This window comes from Triticum urartu, chromosome 5A, assembly GCF_056163025.1.
Source record: "Triticum urartu cultivar PI428250 chromosome 5A, HENAU_Tu73, whole genome shotgun sequence".
Taxonomy (NCBI): domain Eukaryota; kingdom Viridiplantae; phylum Streptophyta; class Magnoliopsida; order Poales; family Poaceae; genus Triticum; species Triticum urartu.
In genome coordinates this window covers 86306395-86329366 of record NC_141877.1, presented here as the reverse complement: position 1 = coordinate 86329366, position 22972 = coordinate 86306395, and the positions used below count along the sequence as shown (strand labels likewise).

The 22972-nt window shown below is 45.6% G+C and overlaps 1 pseudogene across 1 annotated transcript; it reads left to right on the top strand.

Moving 5' to 3' along the window:
* The first annotated feature begins 16596 nt into the window (after positions 1–16596).
* LOC125507998 (uncharacterized) lies at positions 16597–22519 on the top strand (annotated as a pseudogene). Its single transcript, XR_015604021.1, has 5 exons — positions 16597–17337; positions 18047–18081; positions 18239–18332; positions 19344–19517; positions 20729–22519. The product of XR_015604021.1 is annotated as an uncharacterized LOC125507998 (transcript).
* The last annotated feature ends 453 nt before the right edge of the window (positions 22520–22972 follow it).

Genomic DNA, 22972 nt, shown 5'->3' with positions numbered 1-22972 from the left:
GCGCTCACCGCCACCCTCAACGTCGGCTGTTGCATCACCCTGAGCTCGTCCCAAGAACAGCGGCGACCCTTCGTAGTAGATCTGCACTCGTAAGTTCCTACCTTCCCGCGCCCTTAGATTTGTATTATGGTTGTGAGTTCATCGGTGTTCTTCGCCGTTCATCACAGACCTTCTTGTAGTTTCTTCTCCGTACCCTCTTTTGATCTAGAAGAAATGTAGAACTTATGCGGTAGTGGTTTTACACCCATTTTAGATGCTAGTAGATCCCTTTCCTTTGTACAGATACCTTCTTAGAGCTGATGAACTCCTCCGTGCTCGTTTTTTAGGTCTAAATTTATTTTTCTTTTCTGACCCATTTTGATCCAGAATAATAACAATAGCTTGGGAAACTTGTTTGTCTCAACACTTAGCCAATTCTGTTTCTGGCTTCCTTCAAATGTCTTTAGTCATGGCGGCTTATCACGCCGACTCACTTTTTCCTTTATATGTCATTAGCCCTTACTTAAGCCGCCATTACTCATTTGTACCATCATCATTTAACTTTTAATTTCACCATTGAATTGAACCGGCACATTACTTTCTTTCCAGTTTGTCCTTTGCTCATCATGCCGTCAAAAGCACCAACTGTCTGCAACTGGGTCCCTTCCACAGTTACTAAGGATACCTTGAAGGAATTTGTCACCATAGGGTTTTTGCCAGAGAAAAATGTTATGTCTTATTGTGCACCTGACCCGGACGAAGAATGGCCTCAGCCCAAAGACGGTGAAGTTATCATTTTCACTGATCACATGAACCGGGGCTTCTCTCCACCCGGCTCAAAGTTCTTTCGAGACGTTCTGCATTTTTTCAAGCTTCACCCACAAGACATTGAACCCAACTCTATCTCCAATATCTGCAATTTTCAAGTTCTTTGTGAGGTATATCTTCAAGAAGAACCGACTGTGGAACTCTTCAGAGAATACTTTTACTTGAACCGCCAGAATGAATGCACCAACAACCTTAGTTTGGAGCTTGGTGGAATCTCAATTCAGCACCGACAGGGCGCTGTCTTTCCCTTAATAGTCTTACTGAGCAATCCCAAAGATTGGAATTAGACCTGGTTCTACTGCCAAGATACGTCACCAGCCAATGAAAAACCACTGCTGGGTTATCGCGCGAAGCGTCTGGATTCCAAGTTTGTGCTTCCTGATAAGCTTACCGCTGCTGAATGCAAGAAGCTTATTCCATCTATTAAAAGGATTCAAGCTTTATTGGGGAACGACTTAACTGGAGTTGACCTGGCCCGTTGCTGGGTCGCATGGTGGGTCATCCCTTTAAGCCTCCGATCCAAGTTAATGTATGAGTATGGCGGAGGCCCAAATGACTCTCTGCGTTATAGCTCTATTCAATTGACTGAAGAAGACGTTGTCGCAATGTCAACCATCCTTGTGAACGGCAAATACGAGGACTGCAGTAAGGTTGGATTAAACCCCTTCTGCAAACTTAACTTGGCACCAGAGGTGAAAACCCCTGACCTCTTTCTCTTTTGGTGTTTTACTCAGTAGTTTAAATACTTGCATGACCTTTTAACCTGTTTATTTGTTTACAGGCCAAGTCTGACTTCTGGAAGGCCAAGTATGATCATGAAGCTGCCAAGAAGGCCAGAGCCGCTGCCATAGCCGCCAGGAAAACGACCCGGAAGCCCAAGAAGAAGAAGACTGCATCTGACATGTTCCCACTGGATGATGTTTTTGAGTCGGAGGTAGCCCTTGACTCCCTTGGCCAATTTTTCAACTATCTTATTGACACTGACTATTGCCAGGACGACACGGGGGCCAGCCAGGCCGTGGAAGAAGAGGTAACTATCTCCTCCGACTCAGCCCCTTTGCCAAGACAAAAACTTCGATTGGTAACCCGGAAAGTAAGGTTTTCGCACCCTTTGGCTTATTTGGACCCTAATTTTCTTTTGAAAAAGAAGCAACATGAGAGCCGCCATCAGGCCCGGACTAATGATGATGGTGAACCGCCTTCTGACTTACAAAAAACTCCTCGAAAACGCCAGAATGAGGTTTCTTTCACCTTTGTCCTTTGTTTTTATCCGTGAATCTATTTCCTCTTACGCTTTAATTTTATTTTACTTTTGCAGGAGGTTTCTCGCTCTTCTGGCAACTCGTCTCAGACTCAATTTCCGGCTTTCAAGACTACCCCTGGGTAAGGAAAATCGTCTTTCCTCTGCCTCTTTAAAACTGCATCATTATACTAACTGTCTCATAAAAAATCTTTCTTAGTGGTCAAGCGAAGTCCAAGAAAGCTAAGGTTATTAAACCGGCAGAAGACCCAAGAAATCATGCACCTGAACCGGCAACATCAACTCCTCCCGCTCAATCTGAAGTGCCAGAAGATCCGGCTGTCCATGCTCAATTGGACCCTCCCAAGCCGTCAGCTGATGAAACCATTGTTGATCCATCCACTGTCAGACCATCCGGTTTAGCAAACCCGCCAGTGTCTTCTGACCATGACGTTCTGATCACTGGCAGCAGATTTGTTGTGCCAGGTAATCCGACTATGCTAGCTAGTCATTCTGCCAAACAGGAGGCCTTAGAAATGCAAAAAGTTAGTGACATACTGTCCGGCTATCTCAGTCATGTGCATTCCAGCCGTGAGTTGGAAATTGAGATGGTCAAGCAATTGCAACTGAAATATGAGGTATGTACTCCGGTCTATATATACTCTGCCAGCCCCCAAGTCTTCAGATTATGATGAGCCTGAATGATCTGTAGACTTATGATATAGGTTGATACCTTGTCAATATTTTTCCTAAGTCCAACAAATTAGTATAAACTTTCACCTATAGTCCCCAAGGGCCGGCTCAATTTATCATAAATGAATCGGTACTTAACTTCTTAACTGTCTTAACTCAGTCCAAATTAGTATGATCCGGCTCAACTTAAAAACTTTCTGAATGTCATGCATTAGCCCCCAAGTGCCAAGCGTTGTTACTTTGTAAAACACTTGGGACTTGAAACATAGAAGAGTCATGTTGCATAAAAATTGCTTTGGCAGACATTAGCCCCCAAGTGCCAAGTGGTAATGCATTTGCAAAGTACTTGGGACTTCAATCATTATAACCTTTAGTTAAATCTTGACACACGTGTGCATGCTTGTAGACCGCCCTAACTGAATTGGGTTCTCAATTGAAGGATGCAAATACCTGGCTGGCGGATTAGGAAGCAGAGATAAAGATTGCTAATTCCAAACTTGAATTGAGTCTCTCTGAGACTGAAAAATTGAAGACCAGTTTGACTGAGAAGAAGAAATCCCGGGCCAATGAGAAGACCTTGCTGATACAACGTGCCGAGACAGCAGAGGCGGCTCTTGAGGAGGTTACCACGGAGCCCACCGGCTTAAAAACCCGTGTGTCTCAAATAGTCTCCGCCATCTTCGGCAAGTCATTTATATTAATCACTTATACTTTATTTTGACCAGGAATATGAGCCGCCTGCTGAGCCTTTGTTAAAACACATTCGCAGGTCCACGAAGCAGAAATCTGAGCCAAGACAGTGTGACAAAACTGAAGGCAGTTTATACCTTGGTGGAGCAATTGTATACTGGCGCTCAATGAGCACTTGCTACTATCTCCCCTGCCAACCAAGGACCCAACCGCCTAAGTGATGTTTTGAAGAAGTTATCGATCTTACCCACCAGGTTTCAAGAGGTCAAATGATCCTGTGCCAGAGCTGGAGCCCTGACTGCCCTGAGCCGCTCCAAAGCCTGGGTGGCGGATCTAGACCCGGTGGACGTGGCTAAGGGGTACCCTACCGCGAAGGAAGACGAGACTCCATTTGAGCAAGATGACTTTATTGCCTGCATGAGGGGAGTTCGTCCTCAAGCTACCATTATTGGAGAGGAGACCAACATCGACAAATATCAGCCGGGTGGGATAAGATCTGTCACTTTATAAGAGGGAGTCGCCATCTTCCAGCTTTTAGCTTAAGACCTGCTTAGGAGGGGAAAACAGTCTAACCTTTTGGTCTCTCAATGCCTTGTAATAGGTTAGTTTAAAAACTACATATTTTGCCTATGCCATCATGCATAAGATGTTGCATATGACTCTTTACCCATGATGTCAATATATGCGTTATATCTGTGGTTACATCTGTAATGTTTTAACTCTATTCCTGTAAAAGATGAAAAAACTGTCCTGGCAGTTTAGCACCGAACGGGTTAAAAACACCCGATATATGACTTATGAAATTATCATAGTGGAAAAAACAGAATCAGATGTAAGATAAACAAGGCTGAAAAAACCTTTGATTAACGAAAAAACACAGAGAAACTTGTTCATGAATGACACTGTCATACCTATGTTCTTTGAACCTGGACTGCCGGTTTACATGACCCGGATGATGAGGTTGATAACCCAATCCTTTGTAGAAGTCAATACTTCCATATGTCTGATGACTGTTATGCCTTGGAAACTCATTGTCAAATAACCGAGATGGTTTAATTTGAAACCATACTGACAGTTAAATTTGAGATGATAAAAAACAGTAAGACAAAACACTAGGCTTCAGACAATGTAAATCAAAATATTTAAATAAAACTGGAGTCTTCTGGTTCGAATACGATCAGTAAACCGGACCAAAGGGTTAAGCTAAGATTCAAATACGATCATATAGCCCCCAGTGGCTTTGGTGTTGCGCTGATCAAGAGGGTACCGACAGCTATGTTCTCTTCGGTTCGAATACGACCTATGTTTGAACAGGAAGGCCCCAAATGACGTTGAGAGGTTTTTAACGACCCTGATTTGAATACGATCCAAGTCGGACCCAAAAGGGGTTAAGCTATGATTCAGATACGATCAAGAAGCCCCCTAGAGAGTTTGGCTTTGAGCCGATCAAGAGGGTTACGACAGCTATGTTCTCTTTGGTTCGAATACGACCTATGTTTGAACAGGAAGCCCCCAAATGACCATGAGGTTTACAGCTAGATTCGAATACAATCATGAGCCGGACCAAAAGGGTTAAGCTAGATTCGGATACCATCAGCCCCCTTTTGGTTTTTTCAAATAATGAAAATAATAAAGATATATGATCACTGAAAGGGAAAAGGACAGAGGTCTTGCTTTATTACTTATCATAATATATACAACGTCAAAGTATGTACATGACGAGAGCCGGTGGCTTAAGTATAGTATGGTCGAAGCTGAGCAATGTTCCACGGCCGGCGGGTCTCCTCCTCTGACTTACGTGAGTCTTTATGCTCTCAAACATCAATGAGGTAATATGACCCATTGTTTAAGTTCTTGCTGATCACAAAGGGTCCTTCCCAAGGCGGGGATAATTTGTGTGCATCAGACATATCCTGGATGAGCCGGAGCACCAGGTCACCTTCTTGAAAGGTCCTAGACTTAACCCGGCGGCCATGGTAACGGCGCAGGTCCTGTTGATAAATTGCTGATCGAACCGCCGGCAAATCTCTCTCCTCATCTAATAAGTCAAGTGCATCCTGTCAGGCTTGTTCATTATCAGCTTCAACGTAAGCCACCACGCGAGGCGAATCATGACGAATGTCACTAGGCAGCACTGCTTCTGCTCCATAAATCATGAAGAAAGGTGTATAACCTGTAGACCTGTTAGGAGTGGTGTTGATACTCCACAGCACCGAGGGTAATTCCTCTACCCAACAACCCGGCGTCCGTTGTAAGGGAACCATGAGCCAGGGCTTGAGACCTTTTAAGATTTCTTGATTTGCTCTCTTAGCTTGACCATTTGATTGGGGGTGAGCTACTGAAGAAACGTCAAGCCGGATATGCTCACGTTGACAAAAATCCTCCATAGCACCTTGGGAGAAATTAGTGCCATTGGCAGTTATAATGCTGTGTGGAAAACCAAAGCGAAAAATCACCTTTTTCATGAACTGAACCACCGTGGCTGCATCACACATACTCACTGGCTTTGCCTCAACCCATTTTGTGAATTTGTCAACTGCCACCAAAAGATGTGTCTTTTTATCTTTGGACCTTTTGAAAGGTCCAACCATGTCAAGCCCCTAGACTGCAAACGGCCAAGTGATTGGAATCATCCGCAACTCTTGAGCCGGCACGTGCACTCGTCGTGCAAATTTTTGACATCCATCACACCTACTGACCAGCTCCTCCGCATCAGCGTGAGCCGTTAGCCAATAAAAACCATGACGAAAAGCTTTGGCGACAAGAGACTTTGACCCGGCGTGATGACCACAATCCCCTTCATGGATCTCACGAAGAATTACTTGACCTTCTTCAGGAGAAACACAACGTTGAAATGCTCCAGTGACGCTGCGATGATACAACTCACCGTCAGAAATTGTCATTGACTTGGACCGCCGGGTTATCTGTCGGGCCAGGGTCTCGTCCTCTGGTAACTCGCCCCGGGTCATGTAAGCCAAGAACGGTACTGTCCAATCTAGAATGACATGAAGAGCCGCCACCAACTGTGCCTCCGGGTCAGGAATGGCCAAATCTTCCTCTGTAGGCAACTTAACGGACGGGTTATGTAAAACATCTAAAAAGGTGTTAGGTGCCACCGACTTACGCTGAGATCCCAACCGGCTTAAGGCATCGGCCGCTTCGTTCTTTCTGCGGTCAATGTGTTCCACTTGATAACCCTTAAAATGCCCCGCAACAGCATCGACCTCGCGGCGATAAGCCGCCATGAGAGGATCCTTGGAATCCCACTTGCCTGACACCTACTGAGCCACCAAATCTGAGTCGCCAAGGCACCGTACCCGGCTCAGACTCATCTCTTTAGCCATTCGAAGACCATGGAGCAAGGCTTCATATTCTGTTGTGTTGTTAGTGCAAGGAAACATCAATCGCAACACATAACAAAACTTGTCACCTCGAGGAGAAGTTAAAACAACTCCAGCCCCCGAGCCTTCCAATTGTCTGGACCCATCAAAATGAACCATCCAATATGTGTTGTCTGGTTTCTCCTCTGGCATCTACAACTTTGTCCAGTCATTAATGAAGTCAACCAGCGCTTGAGATTTGATTGCAGTACGTGGCACATACTTCAAACCAAGAGACCCAAGTTCAATAGCCCACTTGGCGACTCGTCCTGTGGCTTCTCTATTTTGAATAATGTCTCCTAGAGGAGCAGAGCTAACCACAGTGATTGGGTGACCCTAAAAGTAATGCTTGAGCTTCCAGCTTGCCATGAACACCCCATAAACAAGCTTCTTCCAATGTGGATATCTTTGTTTAGATTCAATGAGCACCTCACTGACGTAGTAAACCGGCCGTTGGACCGGATGTTCCTTGCCAGCCTCCTTGCGCTCCACAACAATGGCCACACTGACAACACGTGAGTTAGCAGCCACATACAACAACAACGGCTCTTTCTCATCCGGAGCAACAAGAATCGGCGGCTCAGCGAGCTGTTTCTTCAGATCCTCAAAAGCAGAGTTAGCAGCGTCACTCCAGACAAAGTCATCCGCCTTCTTCATCATTTGATACAAAGGCATCGCCTTCTCCCCTAACCGGCTTATGAACCGGCTTAAGGCTGCAACGCGACCCGCCAACCGCTGAATGTCATTGATGCACGCCGGTTTAGCCAGAGATGTAATTGCCTTAATTTTCTTCAGGTTAGCCTCAATACCTCTGTTAGACACCAAAAAACCCAAGAGTTTGCCAACTGGGACTCCAAAAACACACTTAGCCGGGTTAAGCATCATTTTGTAGACCCGGAGGTTATCAAAAGTCTCCTTCAGATCAGTTACCAAGGCTTCCTTTTCTCTGGATTTCACCACTATATCATCCACATAAGCATGAACATTGCGCCCATTCTGATTGTGAAGGCAATTTTGCACACATCGTTGATAAGTCGCCTGGGCACTCTTAAGCCCAAAAGGCATAGACACATAGCAAAAGGCTCCAAACGGAGTGATGAAAGCTGTCTTCTCCTGGTCCTTAACTGCCATCTTGATCTGATGATAACCCGAATAGGCATCCAAAAAACTCAAACGCTCGCAACCCGCCATAACATCAATGATCTGATCAATACGAGGGAGAGCAAAAGGGTCAGCTAGACAAGCTTTGTTCAAATCTGTGTAATCCACACACATGCGCCAGGTGCCATTCTTTTTAAGCACAAGCACCGGGTTAGCCAATCACTCTGGGTGAAAAACTTCAACAATGAACCCGGCCGCCAAGAGCCGGGCCACCTCTTCTCCAATAGCCTTGCACCTTTCCTCGTTAAACCGTCGAAGAAACTGCCTGACCAGTTTAAATTTCGGATCGATATTGAGAGTGTGCTCGGTGAGTTCTCTCGAGACACCCGGCATGTCAGAAGGCTTCCATGCAAAGATGTCCCGGTTCTCACGGATGAACTCGATGAGCGCGCTTTCTTATTTTGGATCCAAGTTAGCACTGATAATGAACTGTTTGGATGAGTCGCCAGGCACAAAATCAACCATCTTGGTGCCATCAGCTGATTTGAATTTCAACACCGGTTCATGCTCCGTAGTTGGCTTCTTCAAAGACGTCATGTCTACCGGGTCAACATTATCTTTATAAAACTTTAATTCCTCTGTTGCACAAACAGACTCTGCATAAGCAGCGTTACCTTCCTCACATTCCAGGGCTATTTTCCGGCTTCCATGTACTATGATGGTGCCTTTATAACCTGGCATCTTGAGCTGCAGATACACATAACACGGCCGAGCCATGAACTTGGCGTAAGCCGGCCATCCAAACAGGGCATGATATGGGCTTTTGATCTTAACCACTTCCAAAGTTAACTTCTCAGCCCTAGAATCATATTCATCCCCAAAGGCTACTTCCAGCTCAATCTTACCAACTGGGTATGCCGACTTACCAGGTACAACACCATGAAAAACAGTGTTGGATTGTCTAAGACTCTTGTTAGTCAACCCCATGCGACGAAACGTCTCATAATAGAGGATGTTGATGCTACTGCCTTTGTCCATGAGTACCTTAGTAAACTTATATCCATCAACCTGAGGCACCACTACCAAAGCCAAGTGACCCGGATTATCAACCCGGGAAGGGTGATCCTCCCTATTCCACACAATAGGTTGTTCTGACCATCTCAAATAACGTGGAACCACCGGCTCAACAGCGTTTACAGCCCTCTTGTGAAGTTTCTGGTCCCTCTTGCACAAACTAGTGGTAAATACGTGGTACTGCCCACTGTTCAGCTGTTTTGGGTTACTCTGATACCCGGACTGCTGCTGCTGTTGCTGCTGATTACTTTGGCCGGATTGCTGATTATAACCACCTTGGTTACCCGGATGGCCCTGGCCGTGAAAACTGCCTCCACCTGAGCCGGTGCCCGAGCCATGAAAACTGCCGCCGCCTGAACCGCCGCCAGCTCCGTGGTTACCACCGAACATGTTGGAATTTTTAAACGCCTTCATGATCGTACAGTCCTTCCACAGATGGGTAGTTGGCTTCTCCCGGGTGTCATGTCTCGGACAGGGTTCATTCAGTAGTTGCTCAAGAGTGGGACCTGACCCGCCTGACCGAGGAGGTGGCCTCCCCTTGCGTCGTTGGTTGTTTCCCTATGTACTGGCATTAGCCACAAACTCGTCAGCCTTACGTTTATTACCTCCTTGATTCAACGGGTTATGCTGGTGACCCTTGCCATTGCCATTCTTTTTTCCCTTCCCTGCCTTCTCTTCATCAGACGCAGGATCCTTAGTATCTGAATCAGCATATTTGACCAGAGCCGCCATCAACTGGCCCATGTCATGACAATCACGCTTGAGCCGTCCCAACTTCTGCTTCAGAGGTTCAAAACGGCAATTTTTCTCCAACATTAAGACCGCAGAGCCGGCATCCATCTTATCAGATGAATGTATTATCTCCTTGACCCAACGCACCCAATGGGTCGTGGACTCACCTTCCTCTTGCTTACAGTTAGTCAAGTCCACGATTGACATAAGTTGCTTACATGTGTCCTTGAAGTTCTGAATGAACCAGGCTTTTAACTCTGCCCATGAGCCGATGGAGTTGGGCGGCAACCCTTTCAACCAAGTGTGAGTTGTTCCATCCAACATCATAGTGAAATATTTAGCCATTGCTGCATCGCTGACCTCCAGTAGCTCCATCACCATCTCATAACTTTCAATCCATGCCCCAGGCTGCAAGTCGGCCGTGTAATTAGGCACCTTACGAGGCCCCTTAAAATCTTTTGGCAAGCGCTCATTACGTAGAGCCGGCACCAGGCAAGGGACACCTCCTGTTCTTGTGGCCACTCCTGCCTCAACAGAGGTTGCTGGATAAACCGGAAAAGCCTGATGAGCCACCTGCTCAGCTGCCAGTTGAACCGCCCGCTCAGCCTCCTGATGGATCCTCTCCTGATCCACCAAGTTAAAGGCTCCATCTTGTGCTGGGTCATGCCTACGCGGCTGGTTACGACATTGGGCATTGCTTGACATAGCCGCTGAGTCCATATGTGTGCTATAGCTCGGGCTCCGGCTTGGGCGAGGGGTCGAATGGATTCTGTCTCGACTATAAGAGTATGCATCCTGCTGTGCCAGGGCTGTCTGAAGAAGTTCTCTGACCCTTCATGTTTCGATCGCCGTTGGAGAGTCACCTTCCATTGGGAGAGCCGCCAGACGAGCCGACGCAGCAATTAAATTCTCCAAAGGGTTAGAGAAGTGACCCGGCGGTACTGGCGTGTAATGAGGTGGAGTAGTATTCACACGGGGTGGTTCCATGGCCCTCGGTTGAACCGGCGCCCCTGTCTCGGGTGTTGTGATCCGGTTTGCCTCCGACGGGTTGCTGGGCCGGCCCCGGGTGTGTGGAAAAGGTTCCTAGGATCGTAAGTCAGAGGCAGACGTGATTGAGTTTTCTAGTGTCTTCTCCTCATGACCTCGTTTGACGCATTCAGATCCATCGAGAGCCAGAAAGTCTCCGGTTGAAGCTGCTGAGCACGTGCATCCAGAGCCGCTCGTTCTACGGCCATCCTGACGTCTTCCGCTGCTAAATTTTCCTTGGCCTGTGCTACCTCTCCGCATAGCCATGCTACTTCTGCGTCATGTTGAGCCTTATCCGCTGGCTCAACCACCGCAGTCAACGGGGCCGTCATCCTATCCATGAGGTCCATTAATACCTGAGCTGGCGGGCGCACGGGGTCCCCTGACCCGGCCGCTGCTGACCCGGTGGTTATGGCTGCCGTAGCCGTAGAATTCTGACCAGGTTGAGTGCCAACCATGAAGACTCCGACTCGATTCGGCGGCTTAGTGGGGTCCGGAATACTGCTGCCACCGGAACAGCCCCCGAGCCCGCCGTCTTGTAACTGATACAAAGAATCCGTTTCGCCTGTGGACAACTCACCATCAGAACAAACGGCCGTCTCACCACCACCCATCGATCCTTTAGAAAATTCCCCTCCATGGATGCAACCCATGAAGGCACGCCTCATGGCGGGTTGAGCCCGGGTAGACCTGGCGCGCTGAGCCGTCTCGACGAGGTCGGTGCAGATGTCCGAATCAGGGCCCGGCTCGCTGATCCGGCCGATGAAGACGTGGATTCCGCCGAAGGGGACCCGGTATCCGTACTCAATTGAGCCGGCGTCGGGGCCCCAGCCTTCATCATCGATGTAGAGCTTGCCGCGAGGACTCTTGGTCATCCGGCCCACAGCGTATCCCTTGAGCCCTTCGAAGTTGCCCTTCAAGAACTCAAATCCACCATGCGCTGGCCCCACGGTGGGCGCCAATTGTCGTGGAATTGTCACGACAGATATCCTAGTGAAAGGACTTAGTCGTAGGGCCATCACAACTAGGAAGCTTAAAGGGGTTAATCAGGACAAAGGACACGAGAGGTTTATACTGGTTCGGCCCCTTACGGTGAAGGTAAGGCCTAGTCCAGTTGATGTTGTATTGCTAGGTTTTGATGACCAAGGAGCGAATCCGCTTGCTTGGCTATCGATCTGTTGTTTCTTGTCCTAAGCCGCCGCCGGGTCGTCCCCTTATATACACGGGTTGACGCCTGGCGGACTACAGAGTCCCGGCCGGCTCATAAAACGTGTCCGGCTCGGTGACTTCTTTTATATGCCTTTCTTTACAAGTCTTTCTTTACATATGGAGGTTTACAATATTGGGCCTTAAGCCACCTCTGGGCTTGGGCCTACTACAAGCCCTATAACAAACCATCGCCTTGTATGTTTAATGGGCTTCTTTTCATAACCCGCCATTGGGGTTGACCCGCCATTGGGGTTGACTTGGCCCCTCCTGGGCGGGTCATACCTGGTAGCTATATCCCCAACACTGTTCAGTAGCTGTGTCAACAGGGTCTTCGTTGTCTTCGGCACCTTCCGGAGTGTTATCTTCTCCTGTGCCGGTGTTGCTATCTTTACTGCGGCGTGACTTAGAGCGGCGCCACTGACGCCGACATTTCGGTTGTATCTCAGGAGGTTTATCCTCAACTGGATCTTCTTTGTCATCACCGCTGTTCTCCTTTGGTGCATCCACCATGTATACATCGTACGAGGAAGTGGCCGTCCAGCGTCCGGTGAACAGCGGGTCCTGGGCCTCTTCTTCTCCGGCATCGTCGTCCATACCGTCGATGTCGTTGGAGCCATAATCGAGCATGTCAGTTAAGTCTTCGACAGTGGCTATGAAGTGGGTGGCGGGTGGGGAGCGAAATTCCCTGTCATCAGCTTCTAGTTCGAACCGGATATAGTTCGGCTGTGAATCCCCCGCTAAGGATAGATTTTTTAATGAATTCAGCACATCGTCCAAGGGTGAGTGCCGGAAGATGTCTACGGCGCTGAATTCGGTGATCGATAACCGATCATGCTCGACATGCGTGGACGCACATAGTTCAGAACTTCTAACCGGAAACGAGCCCGAGGTTCCGGTGACACAGGCATTACCAGAGGTTAGGTTTGTGTGTGGCTCCAACGCCGTGGAGTCTGCGGCTTCCGTGGCGGGGTTAAGCTTCTTGTCCTCGGATGACGCGACCTGCTCCGCATCTAAGACCAGAGGGGTTACAGGTGCAATTTCCAGGGTATGGCCCGATGATAGATCTAAGTCATGTTCATCGAGGTGACGGGGAGCGATTGTCATGGTATCGAATCCGTCGAAGATCAAGTCTCCGCGGATATCCGTGACGTAGTTCAAGCTCCCGAATTTGACCTGACGGCCAGGGGCGTAGCTGTCGATCTGCTCCAGATGGCCAAGCGAGTTGGCCCGTAGTGCGAAGCCTCCGAACACGAAGATCTATCCGGGGAGGAAGACCTTCCCTTGGACAGCACCGTTGTAGATGATTGAAGGAGCCATCAAACCTTTTGAGGACGGCATAGTGGAACTCTCAATGAAAGTACCAATGTCGGTGTCAAAACCGGCGGATCTCGGGTAGGGGGTCCTGAACTGTGCATCTAGGATCGATGGTAACAGGAGACGGGGTACACAATGCTTTAACCAGGTTCGGGCCCTCTCTATGGAGGTAATACCCTATGTCCTGCTTGATTGATCTTGATGAATATGAATATTACAAGAGTTGATCTACCACGAGATCGTAATGGCTAAACCCTAAGAGTCTAACCTGGCTATGATTATTCGGATTCGGCCTACCTATGGACCTAGCCCTCCGGTTTATATAGACACGGGAGGGGTCTAGGGTTACACATGTCGGTTATAGAGAAAGGAATCTTCATAGTTGGTCGCCAATCTTGCCTTCCACGCCAAGGAGAGTCCTATCCGGACACGGGTGGAGTCTTCGGTCTTCGTATCCTTACGGCCCATCAGTTCGGCCCATATTCAATAGATCGGACACCCGAGGACCCCTTAGTCCAAGACTCCCTCACCCACGGTTCTCTTTCTTTACCGTGTTTTCTAGCAACAAAGTCTCTTTTGTCATATCTTTTATTTTTAGGTTGTGGGTTATCAAGATCAACAGGTGGTTCTATCTCAACATCATTATCTGGTTCTTTTTCATTGGTTGGTTGAGAGTCTTCATGAACCTCATAATTATATTTTTCATTATCATTAGGTGAGTGTTCATTTCCAGATCGAGTTTCAGCATCAGAGATAGAAATTTCATTATCATTATCAGGAGGTTTTTCTATTTCAGGTTCACTAGGAGCATGTGAAGTCCTATCATTCTTCTTTTTCTTTTTCTTCCTAGAAGAACTAGGTGCACTAGTGTTAGCTCTTTCTGAATCTTGTTCAATTCTTTTAGGGTGTCCCTCAGGATAAAGTGGTTCCTAAGTCATTTTACCTCCTCTAGTTGCAACTCTAACAGCAAAGTCATGCATATTATGATCATTTCATCAAGCAATTCTCTTTGTGATTTAGCAACTTGTTCTAATTGAGTTTGAACCATAGAAGCATGCTTTCCAACACCTCTAACATCATTTGATATTCTAAATAACAAGTCACTCAAGCGAGTGATACATCTCTGTCGTATCTATAATTTTTCATTATTCCATGCCAATATTCTACAACTTTCATATACTTTTGGCAACTTTTTATACTATTTTTGGGACTAACATATTGATCCAGTGCCCAGTGCCAGTTCTTGTTTGTTGCATGTTTTTTGTTTGCAGAAAATCCATATCAAACGAAGTCCAAAAGGGCTAAAAACCGACGGAGATTTTTTTGGAATAAATGTGATTTTTGGGAAGAAGAATCAATGCGAGACGATGCCCGAGGGGGGCACGAGGCAGGGGGCGTGCCCTGGGCCCTCGTGGCCACCCCATAAGGCGGTTGGTGCCCTTCTTTCACTTCAAGAAAGCTAATATCCGGATAAAAATTGTGTCCAAATTTCAGCCCAATCGGAGTTACAGATCTCCGGGAATATAAGAAACGGTGAAAAGGCAGAATCTGGAACGTAGAAACGGAGAGAGACAGAGAGACAAATCCAATCTCGGAGGGGCGAGAGCCCCTCTGCCGCCATGGAGGCCCTGGACCAGAGGGCAAATCCTTCTCCCATCTAGGGAGAAGGTCAAGGAAGAAGAAGAAGAAGGGGGGCTCTCTCCCCCCCTCTCCCGGTGGCGCTAGAACGCCGCCGGGGCCATCATCATCACCGTGATCTGCACCAACACCTCCATCGTCTTCACCAACATCATTATCACCTTCCCCCATCTATCTAAAGCGGTCCACTCTCCCGCAACCCGCTGTACCCTCTACTTGAACATGGTGCTTTATGCTTCATATTATTATTCAATGATGTGTTGCCATTCTATGATGTCTGAGTAGATTTTCGTTGTCCTATCGGTAATTGGTGAATTGCTATGATTGGTTTAATTTGCTTGTGGTTATGTTGCTGTCCTTTGGTGCCCATCATATGAGCACGCGCGTGGATCACACCATAGGGTTAGTTGTATGTTGATAGGACTATGTATTGGAGGGCAAGAGTGACAGAAGCTTCAACCTAGCATAGAAATTGATGCATACGGGATTGAAGGGGGCCAATATATCTTAATGCTACGGTTGGGTTTTACCTTAATGAACATTAGTAGTTGTGGATGCTTGCTAATAGTTCCAATTATAAGTGCATAGAATTCCAAGTCAGGGATGATATGCTAGCAATGGCCTCTCCCACATAAAACTTGCTATCGGTCTAGTAAAGTAGTCAATTGCTTAGGGACAATTTCGCAACTCCTACCACCACTTTTCCACACTCGCTATACTAACTTTATTGTTTCTTTATCTAAACAGCCCCTACTTTTTATTTACGTGTTCTTTATTATCTTGCAAACCTATCCAAAAACACCTACAAAGTACTTCTAGTTTCATACTTATTCTAGGTAAAGCGAATTTTAAGCATGCGTATCGGTGGTCGATAGAACTTGAGGGAATATTTGTTCTACCTTTAGCTCCTCGTTGGGTTCGACACTCTTACTTATCGAAAGAGGCTACAATTGATCCCCTATACTTGTGGGTTATCAAGACCCTTTTTCTGGTGCCGTTGTCGGGGAGTTATAGCGTGGGGTGAATATTCTCGTGTGTGCTTGTTTGCTTTATCACTAAGTAATTTTTATTTTGTGCTCTTGTTTTCTATCTTTAGTTATGGGTAGGAAACTCAGAATACCAAAAAATAATGATACCTACTGAACCAATGGTTGAAGAACCACTCAAAATCTATCACATTACTGAAGCTTTTTACTTGGATCATCTTCGATCCCTATGTGCTCGGGCTGAAACCCCAACTAGCTTAATTGAGGGCAAATCTTTAGATGAGCATGCTTGTTATGTGCGACACCGCATATCTGAAAAAGGAAAACTTTTACTGGATCAAATTCACCGTTTGCAGTGTTATGCTTGAAATTTATGTGAAATATATGATTGTACTTGTTGTTCTAAAACCCTAAGAAACATCTTCCTTACCAATGTGGGTTTAGTGATAATGGAATTGTATCTTCCTATACTAAGGATGTTTATAATTACTATGATGTTCAACAAATTGAAGAATTTGTTGTTTTTAGGGGTATTTGTGAAATTGCTTCTTTTATTTAAGAGTGTGATACTACTCTCTATATCTTCTCTCCCTAATAATAAAGCACGGATTGAGTCTCCGTATTCACCGTTATGTCGTTTTTACATTAAACACCCTAATATTTTGGGTAATTAACGCGCGCTCCATATTTAAGTAAGTAAAAAACGATTCGCTCCTTCACAGGACCCGAACGGACGAACGCAAACCCCGGTCTCCGCCTGCCCCAATCCCCACTCCAGGCCGTCATCCCCAACCCACCATGAGGACGAGGATGCCGAGCTCAGGCGGCGGCGCTGGTCCGGGCCTCCGAGGGATCAGACCGTCCTCCGTTGACCTCTGCTTCCTCTTCCTCAAGACCTTGGCCGCCTGGTGCAGGGGAGACCGCAGCTCCGCGCTCGTAGGCCTGCCCAATCCTCCTCTTGCTCCTCGCGCTGCTCTTCCCTTCCCCCGCCCCCGCCCTCGCCAGTGCCGCCTCGCTGTCCCTGCTCGCGGCCATCTCCAACGCCTCCTCCCATGCCTACGCCCACCCCGGATGCCACCTTCTTTGACGCGACGTCGTCGACACCGTCGCCAACAAGTACGGCTGGGACCCCGACACGGAGGTCCGGGTCTGGCCGCTCAACACCGAGGGCGCGCTCGTCGGTGCCGTTCAGCGGTACGAGTTCCGCGCCGGTGCGGGGGGCGCCGCGGTCGCGCTGGCACGGGCCTCTGACGAGGCCGTCAACTTGAGCCGCCCCGACGCCCCCGCGGTGGAGGAGGTGGTCTGGCCCGACGGGGTCGACTTCGTCGCCGGCGACGGCGCCCTGGCGTTCGGCACCGGCGTCAGGGACATGGACATAGTAGGCCCGTTCGAGCTGGTGGTCTCCGATGGCGCTGACGGGGGCCTCGCAGAGCTCCAGCTGCCGTCGGTGAGTGCTGTTTGACTTTTAGCTTTGCTGTTGCTTCAGATTTTTGCTTCTGGTTGCTTGCTTGCTATGTAGTTGAAGTTGTGTCACCTTCAAGATGAAGCAGTTACTACAATTGGTGAATGGTCTAGCTGGTGCTTACCCCTTTTCTGTTTGTGACTTTGAATTGATTGAGGTTGTTGTAGTGTCTCCTCACTATTTAGTACAGATATATCTGGTTTAATTTTTGTTTTGTGTGTATTGTGTCGATTGGAACAATTTTCTCCTAGATTTGCAGGTAAATTTGTAAGGATATGCAACAAAATTGAATATCAACACCTTCAATTTGGTTCCACTTGTCGCTCTGACCCTGATTGCTCAGTGCCACCTAAGTACTACTGAACTGTTGAATGGTAATATTGAAGAGGATACAAGTATCGAGTGTGTGACATGCTATGTGCATTTAAATTTGCTTTGTTAAGTACATTAGCACACATATGGGAATGCCTTTACTAGGGGTGGCAAATCAATGCCCAATATGTGAGATACCAGAACATTGGACTCTTCTTTTCAATGGCTTCTACTTAAACTTTGTGGATGTTCGATTTTGAATTATAATGTATAGCAGTGATGTCTGTATAACTTTGATTGTCGTGTGTTGGATATCTTTGGTTGCTGTGTGTTAGTTATGTCTATAACAGTCACAAAATAAAAAAGTCACTCCTCTCCCCAGGTACCACCCCCGCCTCGCCCAGATCTGCCGAGTGGGTAGGAACAGCTGGTCATCCTATACACAACATGTGTTGTTTAATTTTGATTGGGTTTTCTTCTATTCTGTTTGTGTAGTAGATGCATGTTGGAGACTGATGCCCCGTCCTTTGATACTCCAGTTCTGATTATTAATCTCCCTTTTAAACATTTTTAGGTGTCCTGTCTCCGGCGTTCTTGAGCACCATTGGGTCGAGGAAGGAGAAGCCATCCTATGGACTAGAACAGTTTGTGTGAGATTTTATTTTCTGGTGGGTTTATTAGCTGGCTTGGAAATGCTCCCTTGACATTGTCCCATTCATCAACACAAAGATTGTCAGCCTTTACCCAATTGCAAGATCTTCAGAATAAAAAAGGGGAGACTGAGACCGGTAGAAAAGAGATTCTTCAGTACACAATATATGCATCTGTTGATTTTGCAATTGTCCAGGTTAGATTCTCTGAAATATTCAAGGATCTCTTGGACATTTTTTTGGGCATTGTTGATCCATGAATCAGCTGTTTTCGAATTCGCAAACAGTTGAATTCCTGGCAAACCATTTCACAACACGTGTTCAGTTTGTCATTTTGAATCCATGCCCCCTGCTTACACAGCGGCGAGGCCAACCAGGGCGTACAGGGGCGGAGTCAGCAGCTTGGTAGTGCGTCCATTTACGCGTGGCGGCCTGCGGATTTGGGTGCATGACAACCGGCCAACATGTTGTGTGGGTGTGATGTTGTCGGCATGTTGTACATGAGTGTTGGCTGCCAGAGGCGCGCGTGGCTGACCGATATGTGTGTGGTGCGTGAGGATAGCTTTATTCATATTCTTCCAATTTCGAGAGAGGAAGAGAACTCAGTAGTACTGCCAATTTTGGCACGCAATGTTCGTTTTTCAGATTCACCATGATTGGTAATGTTGTTTAGTACTTTAACTTTGTCATGGTTCAATAAATAGGCAGTTAATTTTTGTTGTTCGAAAGGAAAAGCAGTGCTACAATAGCACGGTTGATTTTGGTTGCTAGAAGGAAAAGCAGTGCTACAAATTTTAGAAGTAGGATGTTGTTTTTCACAGTTCGGTCAAGTATTGCTTATTTGCATTGTACGATCACAACTCTAAGCTTAATCTTCTTTTAGTTGTGTAGCATTGTAGACCTGGGTCCTTTATTCCTAGCAGATCAACACATTTGGTCAGATTTAGCTTATTTGATAATGTGCAAACAATAAATGGTGTGAATATATGCGGAGTTCGATGGAAAACATTGAAGTGTATGATGCTCCAGGCTCGACGACAAGTGTTGTCGTCATGAGGCCAGACGACTTGTTGTGCCAATCCGGTGAGAGCATCCAATAGCGGGAAGTCATCCGAAGAATCATGTCCAGTGAGTAGTCCAGCTCCAGCAACAAGACCACATCTGGTTTCCACCAACAAGCTGGACCAGCGGCATTGTACTCGGGTAAGCTCGTGAAAATTCTTCCAATCCAGACATTTTATACTGATAGCTAACATCAGCTTACTGTGGTTTATATGGTCCATGTAAAGCTGGCATCGCACGGCTACACTTCCAATAATTTTACTTGCTAACAAAAATCAAGTAAAACTAAAAGAATAGTTCTTTATCTTGCTGAAATAGGTTTGGATGCATAGTGTGGTATATATATGTTAAGTTTGGCCGTATGCAATAATGCAATGCTTATGGTTGATAGTGCTATAGATTTGCTTAGTGGGCAGGAATAACTGGTCAGCCATTCGTAACTTCTATTTCTATTACAGCAGAACTATTTTTTACATGGAGCTGACCGTTTTCTTCTTTTTCATCAGTAGTACTATTTCTTCTTTTTCTTCAGTAGTTAAGGGCATATTTCGGAGGGGAGCATACGTATTACCTTGATTGAGTTGAGTTTCGTGTTCTGCGTTACTGTTATAAGTTACCAGCAGCAAAGAAAGAGTTATGTACTAAAATCAGATAAGGTAGTCGGCTCTTCCAGATCATCTGGTTCATCATTTTCCCATACAAGTGCTACTAAACTCTACTAAGTTCTATAATGACACAAGATTAACATGTTACAAGAAGTGTACTGAATAATGAGTATGCACACAAAATATGAACATAATTACTGTTTTTCGTCGTGCCAATGTATCCATGTTGGCTGACGAGCTATCTTGGTAACATCATTATGTCTCGTGGATGGGATAAAAAGAAGAAATATATATTCTGGGTGGATGCATCATATGAGTGGGTGGAAGCTAATGTATTCCAGTTTTTATGAAAACAGTAACTTCTATTAATAATAAGGAATTTTCTGCGTTTTCAGAAAAGCAAAAGAAAAACAATTGGCAATCTATTGTATGAAAAACTACTCTTCCATCAGATGAAGAATGGTATGTTGGCTTCTTCACGTCCGAACTTCATGCTACAAAAAGCACTAATCAGTTTAACCTTATTATTGATGTTTATTGAAATTCGATATAAAAATGGTTGCGTAATGGCACATGAAGCAGTCTGTGCCTCTTTTTTGCCCGGTGCAACGCACGGGCATTTGTACTAGTAAATCTGAAAATTTGGCCATACTTAAATATTGCTATGATAAGTATTCTTCTAATCCTTATATTAAACCATATATTGAGGACTCCTCCGCTGTCTAAGAAGAGACTAATATTTTGCAGGAGTCTATGAAAGAAGAAATTAATGACATTGTGAGCTCATTGGATGAAAAAGATGAGGAGGAGAGCGAAGAACAAAAGGAGGAAGAGCGGATTGATTAGCTGTTCCCACCATCTAATGAGAGTAACTCTTTATCCCATACATTGTTTAATTTCTCTTTGAATCTACCGAAGGATGAATGCTATGATGATTGTTATGATTCCGTTGATTCTTTTGAAATATCCTTTTTGATGATGCTTGCTATGCTTGTGGCCAAGATGCCAATATGAATTATGTTTATGGAGATGAACTCGTTGTAGTTCCTTATGTTAAACATGAAATTGTTTCTATTGCACCCATGCATGATAGTCCTATTATCTTTTTAAATTCTCCCGACTACACTATATTAGAGAAGTTTGCACTTATTAAGGATTATATTGATGGGTTGCCTTTTACCGTTACACATGATAATTTTGATGACTATAATATGCATGTGCTTGCTGCTCCTACTTGTAATTATTATGAGAGAGGAACTACCTGTTGCACATGATAATTTTGATGACTATAATATGCATGTGCTTGCTGCTCCTACTTGTAATTATTATGAGAGAGGAACTACATCTCCGCCTCTTTATGTTTCCAACATGATAGAATTGCAAGAAACTGCTTATGCTATGTATTGGCCTTTACGTGATGTGCATGAATTGTTCTTGTATGACATGCCGATGCATAGGAAGAGAGTTAGACTTTGTCATTGCTTGATATATGTTACTTTGTGCTCACTACTAAATTACAAATAATTGTTGATTCAAATTGGCTTTGATATACCTTGGGATACGGGTGGATTCATTACTTGAGCACTTTATGCCTAGTTTAATAGCTTTAAAGAAAGCGCTGTTAGGGAGACAATCCGGAAGTTTTAGAGAGTCATTTACTTCTGTTGAGTGCTTTTATAAAGTTTAAAAACAAAAAAATAAAGAGGGGAACCAAAACTTTTCAAAAAGGAGAGTGAAAGTGAAAGAGACAAGCATTGTTGAAGTGGGGCAGCTCCATGAACTTTGTTCATGCTCACTGATACGTCTCCAACGTATCTATAATTTTTTATTGCTCCATTCTATTATATATTATGTTTTGGATGTTTAATGGGCTTATTTATACACTTTTATATTATTTTTGGGAATAACCTATTAACCACACGCCAGCCCAAATTGCTGTTTTTTTTGTGTATTTCAGTGTTTCGCAGAAAAAGAATATCAAACGGAGTCTAAACGGAGTGAAACCTTCGGGGGCGTGATTTTTGAAACAAACGTGATCCAGAGGACTTGGAGTGGACATCAAGCAACCAACGAGGAGGCCACGAGGCAGGGGGCGTGCCTACCCCCCTGGGCGCGCCCTCCACCCTCGTGGGCCCCTCGTGGCTCTACCGACTTACTTCTTCCTCCTATATATACCTACGTACCTTGAAAACATCGGGTAGCACCATGAAAACCTAATTCCACCGCCGCAACCTTCTGTACCCATGAGATTTCATCTTGGGGCCTTTTTCGGCACTCCGCCGGAGGGGGCATTGATCACGGAGGGCTTCTACATCAACACCATAGCCTCTCTGATGATGTGTGAGTAGTTTACCTCATACTTTCGGGTCCATAGTTATTAGCTAGATGGCTTCTTCTCTCTTTGGATCTCAATACAAAGTTCTCCTCAATTCTTTTGGAGATCTGTTCGATGTAATCTTCTTTTGCGGTGCGTTTGTTGAGATCCGATGAATTGTGGGTTTATGATCAAGATTATCTATGAACAATATTTGAATCTTCTCTGAATTCTTTTATGTATAATTGGTTAGCTTTGCAAGTCTCTTCGAATTATCAGTTTGGTTGGCCTGCTAAATTGATCTTTCTTGCAATGGGAGAAGTGTTTAGCTTTGGGTTCAATCTTGCGGTGCTCGATTCCAGTGACAGAAAGGGAAACGACACGTATTGTATTGTTGCCATCGAGGATAAAAAGATGGGGTTTATATCATATTGCATGAGTTTATCCCTCTACATCATGTCATCTTGCTTAGAGCATTACTCCGTTCTTATGAACTTAATACTCTAGATGCATGCTGGATAGCAGTCGATTTGTGGAGTAATAGTAGTAGATACAGGCAGGAGTCGGTCTATTTGTCACGGACGTGATGCCTATATACATGATCATACCTAGATATTTTCATAATTATTCATTTTTCTATCAATTGCTAGACAGTAATTTGTTCACCCATCGTAATA